We start from the raw sequence: 7,007 nt of genomic DNA, 5'->3' as shown, positions 1-7,007 counted from the left end.
AGTATCAATTGCTATTTTTATACAATTATCTAAATTTTCTTTTACTGTTTTAGGATTTAATATAATAAACTTTTTTATCTTAACTATGTCTCTATTATATGTTTTATTCATTTCATAAGTAGGACAGAATAATATTATATGATCAAAATGATTCTTATAAATAGTTTCTAACAAATCTAATATGAAATGTGTTTTACCACAATTGGTTACACCAGTAACTAACATATTATGCGGATAAATATATATAAATCTTTATTCATTTATTCTTTTAATTTTACTAGATAAAATCCATTCATTAAATTTATCATCGTATCCTTTATATTTCACCAAAGAATACTTTTTTCCTTTAAGAGTTTTTGTTTTCAATACTTTTTCTATTTTGTATTCTATTTCATCTGGGTTTGATACAAGTGATAATTCTTGTTCATTGAAATAACCTAATATTTCTTCATCTTTTAGATCTTCTAATTTATAAACAAAAGGTTTAGTTAATATTATCTTTTTGATCTTGAATATTTCTTCTGTAAAATTTGGGGTATAACCTTTATAAAAGGTTTTTCTATATTTAGATATTCTAACGTGTTGTCTTATTTTAAATTTAGGTTCACCGAAATCATGTGTAACAAACGCTCCATATAAATTATTCCAAACTATTTCCGAATTATCTTCTTTTCTAGCTTGTATAGGTTTCATATTTATAGAACTATGTTTAGAATTATTATAACCTTTCACTAAATCATCTAATACATCGATATATTTATATGTTTCATTAGCAGTAAAATATTTCCACATTCTAGATTTCAATGTTTTATTAAATCTTTCTATAATAGATGCTTTTTTATCTGAGTGTGTTTAAAAATATTCTACATCGTTATCAGATAATAGTTTTTTAAAATGTTTGTTATAGAATTCCTTACCTTCATCAAATTGTATCTTATCTGGAATAGCTTCTTTAAATATATTCTTAAAAGCATTTGTAACTTCTATTCCAGTTTTATTTTTGATTGGAATTGAGCATGCGTATCGACTGAATATGTCTATAACATTCAATATCCAGAAATATCCTTTGTTGTATTCTTCTAAGTTCTTCATGTCAATTAAATCAGCTTGCCATTGTTGATCAATATATGAAACCATAACTTTTCTTGTTAAATAAGTTTTATCCATTTTCTTGTGGATTTGATATGTTGGTTGATTTTGTAACCATGATTTTAATTCACTATATTTTATATCACCATTTTCATTATCAGATTTAATTTTATTCCATAATTCTGAAATACTAGAATATGATACTTCACTCTCTGGGCTATAATATAAATCTCTTAGATATTGTTCTTTTTTCATCTTATTTTAATCCATTAATAATAATCTTGGTTTATTTTCAATGACTTTATCATTTGACTTATTTTCTGGTATAATAGGTTTATTATCATTGGAATCATCTTTATCATCAGATTTGAATTTTGATTTATATATTATACCGGATAATATAATAACTGTTACTAATCCAATTGTAATATATAATTTATAATTACTTCCAGCATTAGAAGAATTAGATGGATTATTATTTGAATCAATATCAGATCAAGTCTGTGATTCATTTATATCAGTTAATTTCTTTTTCTTAGCTTTTTTTAATTCTGAAGATCTTTTACCTAATTCTCTTGCCCATTTAATTTGTTTCTCAGATCTAACCTTTTTCTTAACTCCATCACTCATTTATTTTAGTTAATTTTTGTTCTGATTCGTTTTCTGTTTCACCGTTTGGGTGTCGTACGGCGCCATCTTTTTCGTTCTTACCTGATTTATATTCCATAGTTTTGATGTTCGAAAATGTTATGACGCCAGTAGAAATTAATGTCATAACCGATCCTAATTGAAATGGAGCATATCCAACCCATTTTTGTAATTCAGTCATAACTAAGTAGTCATTTTTCAAATCACTATATAATTTATTTTCATCATCAATTGGTATTAACTGGTTACATAACTTAGAGTAACATTTGACAATACCATCTGAAATAGAATCATTTATTATAGCTAATCTAGCTTCTTCATAAATCTTAAAATATTTTATTACTTTATTTGGTTTCATAGCATCTAGTTCTTGAAAAGTAATTATCTTAGTTAAAAACTCTTTAGATTTCCCGCCAGCAATTAGTAATTCAAGATGGTGTTTACAATATAAATAGTATTCATAATCAATATTACAATTAACTTGAGCACAATTAGTTACAACTGTATCTTTATTATCACTTATACCCAAATCATCTAATGTCTTTTCAATATCAATACTATTCTTACTCGATTTCTTTGACATTTATATTAGAGAAAAAAGCGAAAAAACATATAAGTATTATAAAATGATACCAGTATCTCTTTAGATTAAAACTAGCTTAGTTAAAGGTAAAGAATTTTAGTATTAGTTATTGTTTTTTTAGTATTTTTTATTTGTGATATAAAGTATTCTCTTTTGAAAAGAATTGTAAAAGAAAATATCAAAAATTAAAATAGAAATAATGGCTAGTTGAAGTTATTGTTTTTTTAATATATTTTATTTGAATTCTATTCGATATCTCACTACTTTTGTTTATCTATTAGGAGCAGTAATTATAACTGTCCAGATAAGTCATTTCGGATTCTTCATATCAAATTCCTGAACATATTGTTCATTATTTGGATCATTGTTCCATTGATCAATAAATTTCTTTGCCTTTGTTAACTGTTCTAAATATAACTGTAAATCTAGTTTATTAGATATGATTTGATTTTCTTTCTTTTCTAAAGGCCTTAAATTTTTCCAACCCCAAATAAGTTTTTTATTGTATTCATCATTCATGTTAAATTTAGATATCGGTAACACGTGATCAATATGGTAATAATCTCCATAATTATCTATATTCATTTTATCATCGAATTGAAATATAATCCATGATTTGAGAAATTCATCTGAACAACCCAATAGATTAGATTAGATTAGAGTGTTTCTGAATGTGTTTCTTTGTTGAATAATTGTGTTAATCTAGATCTTAAGCATTGTTTCAATCTAAAATTAAGATCTGTTTGATATCTTTCTCTCATATATTCTGTCATATAATAATTATAATGTTCTATATTATCTTCTTGGTATTGTATATAGTTTAAAACAAGTTTTACAACAATATTGAAAACCATCTTTGCTTATCATACGCTTACTAAATTCTGTTAAAGCTAATTTATCTAATTCACATTTAGAACACTTCTTGTAGTATATATTTATAACACCAGCAGTGTTATTTGTAATATTGATAATTTGTGGTTGTTCTGGTTCCATTTATTATATGTATTTTTTACTAAATTGGTTAATATTTTAGAATCCTCTTCCATTTCTTCGACCAACGTCATTCTTTTTCATTCCTCGCTGCTTTTGATAAGTTGTTTCGATTCCTTGATATCTAAATGATACCCCTGGGCAAAACCGCGCATTCATGCGCGGTTTTGCTCAATGCGCATGCGCTAATCATAATTATATATTCATTATGTAAATTCTGTAAAATAGAAACAACCGAACACAGAAAATATCAAAACGTGTTCGCATTAGGCAAACCGCGCATTCGTGCGCGGTTTTGCTTAATGCGCATGCGCTAATCATAATTATATATAATTATGTAAATAGAAACAACCGACATGAAATATCTAAATCATACCACTGAGCAAACCGCGCATTCGTGCGCGCTTTTGATCAATGCGCATGCGCTAATCCTAATTATATATTCATTCTGAATAGAAACGACCGAACATAAAAATTCACCAATCAGATTTACACAATACATTATACAAGTTGTTCGGCCGTTTCTTCCAATACATCATTTGATTTCTATAAATACAATTTATAATTACAAACATTTTTTCAATTGCTGGTAAATATTTAACTACATCAACAAATGTTAAACTTAATCATTGGAGTCTTAATGTTTTTGAAATTCTTATATAGTTTCTTCGTCGATCTTTTGGCGATTCTTGTGTTTCTTGTGCTAATTTCTATTGGTTTCTCTATCACTTCTTGATGCGTATGGCGTTTTATTAATCTAAAAGATATTAGCGGCAACTCTAGCCATCTAAAAGATATACTAAATACACTTAAATAATATATCTAAAGGTTTCATATTTGATAGCCCTAATAACTACAAAAAACAGTATTTACATTTAGATTTAGAATTGTTAACTATAAACTCCTAATTTCGTTTCGAGAGATAGAATATCCTGAGCGTAATGTTACAGCGCCTGTTCATTTCCTGCCACGTCATCTGGTTCCGGCACACCTTTCTAGAATTTTCTCTACACGTTTGCAATATTATGACTCATATGTCTCGGCGTCATAGTAACAGCTGTAACAGCTGTGAATTCATAGATTTATTCAATAGTTCATTACATGAAATGTATATAGGCTCAAATAAAATCATGTTCTAGTATAAACAGCTATGCATTATTTCAATCACACTTTACTAACACTTTTAATGTTTAAAAATCTAACTCATACAAATATGAATATTGAAATGATGTTGTAAATATATCTATATATCTATTCTATAAGAGCTTACACTTTTATATTGAATAATCTGTCAATTTAAATGTTATTCATGTACATGATTATTTTAAGAGTAATAGGGGTAATGGGCTTTCAGGTTAAAGGTTGAATGGTCGAGTTCATTAAAAACAAATATTAAAAGTAATTTAAAACTATAATATATTTTCATAACCGTGTGTATTTCAGTTGAATAATAGAATAATTATTATTATAAAAATATATTTGATTATATGAATTTGTGTATTGTAAATAAATCAATTGGTCGCGGAGCGGAGCGGTAGCGAAGTGGAGCGACCAATTGATTTAATACAATATGCTTTTTAAATTTAAATTATTGATATCTTAGAATAAATATTTAGTTATAATATAAAATACACACGGTTATGAAAATATATTATAGTTTTAAATTACTTTTAATGTTTTGTTTTTAATGAGCTCGACCCTTCGACCTTTGGCTTGAAAGCCCATTACCCCTATTACTAAGATGCCATGACACTTACTCGGGTATACCCGAGTAAATTCAATCCGATTCGATTTACACCCTTACTAACGACCACAGAAGTTTATTTTATGGAAACCTGCAATGTACTGCCAGAATTTAATCAATCTCAATCAAGACAGACTGAGCGTATCTCTTTCTGTCCTCTAATGAAAGTGACATAAATCTCTGAGCGATGAAAAATCTGGCCTCTGAATGTTACCGCATCGCATTAGAAAAAATACAACTAAATTGAATATTGCTATATTGTAAAATGTATTTCTTTACTTAGAATTATTCCTATGGTATAATATTTAATTAGCTGTTCCGATAGATGGAGTATTAAGATCCGATTGTCGAACATTAAACTATCTGGAAGCAGATGGACCGTGAAAGTTAGGCGTAATATCGCGTATAAGCCGTGGCATCACCAAAATAAACATATAATTCTGCTTTGTGTATTTTTAATATTTTTTTCGCTTTCTGTATGATCGCTGCGTGTAGTGTATTAGTTTTGTATACCTTGTTTGTATTCATACGGATCAATAAAGTTTAATTGACATTGATTGACATTACCCAAAGTCGTTTGTTTATCCACCGTAACTCGGGGAAACCCGGGCGCGTTCGATTAGTTACCCGGGCATCCCCGAGTAAAGGTGAGTCAGGAAATCGAACGCGCTATACATTTATTTGCACAGAAGAGGTAAATCTCCAACTTTAATCTAGGATCGCGCGAGAACAAAATGTTCATATAAGATCCGTACTTTTATCGTTTATCGTGAGACTGCGCATAACAATTGAAAAAAACGTTTACAGGTTAATGTACATAACACACGCGGTAGGATTTCTTGTCTAAAGTGATGCACGAAATGATTTGTTATTTCACCATTTTATGCAGAGTGGTCAAGTATTCTTGATCTTAAATGATGAACCAATCTCCAAAACCCAGTTCTACAGTTGTCAGAAGTATCTCATCGAAAATTAACTCATTTTAGAGTTAAATCTAATTAACTGTAGAACTGGACCCAGTTCCAAAGTTGTGTGTTAGAGTTAACTCTGAGTTAAAGTTAGTTCATTTTCAATGAGTTAACTCAGAGTCAAATCTTAGCTGGGAACTGTGGAACTGGACCCCGACCCCTTAACTTGTTCCATTTATTATATTTCACTATTTTATGCAATGATCTCAAGTATTCTTTGTTACAATATCTCAATATTGCTTATCATCATTAACTTGAGTACCGTAAATTGGGGTGACTTGAGACAAGGGGGTGACTTGAGACAATATGGCCGATGAGTAATTGCTGTGTCATTCTTACAAAGTATCTACACTTTTTCTAATAGCTTGGTGAGTAGAATGAATTTTGTTCTCATATTGCATGAATTTAGGGGCCTTAAATAGTCCAGATCACAGTGAGCTGAAGTGTGTCAATCTCGAAAGTAAGGTTTTGCATAACTTAGGAAAATTACATTCAGAAAACTTCATTCGGGGTGCATAACTCATCTCTTTATACCCCAAATACACATATGCAGTGACAAAGCTTCAGTGCACTCTGTGACCTTAGATATTGATCTTTTATTCATCATTATTCTATAAAAATAAAAATTAGGTCGGATGTTTATCCAGCCAACTAGGGGTGACTTGAGACAGTGTCTCAAGTCACCCCGACTAAAATTTTCTGTGCAATTTCATATGGGGTTACTTGAGAGACTGTCTCAAGTAACCCCATGTGAAATTGCACAGAAAAGTCGTCCAACAGGGGGCTGAATCAGACTCTGAAAGTAATAGGGAAAGTGGGCTTTCATACCAGAGTACGAGAGTACGAGACACCACTCATCACAGCTAGGCCGAGAACGGTCAACAGCGTTGTGATACATGTATACAGTGAGTGCGCGTAACAACAACTGCGCGTGAATAGATCGATACAGTGAGTCGCTACCGAGAACGGTTATTAACGCGTGTGC

Source organism: Tubulanus polymorphus, chromosome 6 (genome assembly GCF_964204645.1).
Source record: "Tubulanus polymorphus chromosome 6, tnTubPoly1.2, whole genome shotgun sequence".
Classification (NCBI taxonomy): Eukaryota; Metazoa; Nemertea; class Palaeonemertea; order Tubulaniformes; family Tubulanidae; genus Tubulanus; species Tubulanus polymorphus.
Note: the sequence above shows the minus strand (reverse complement) of the source record.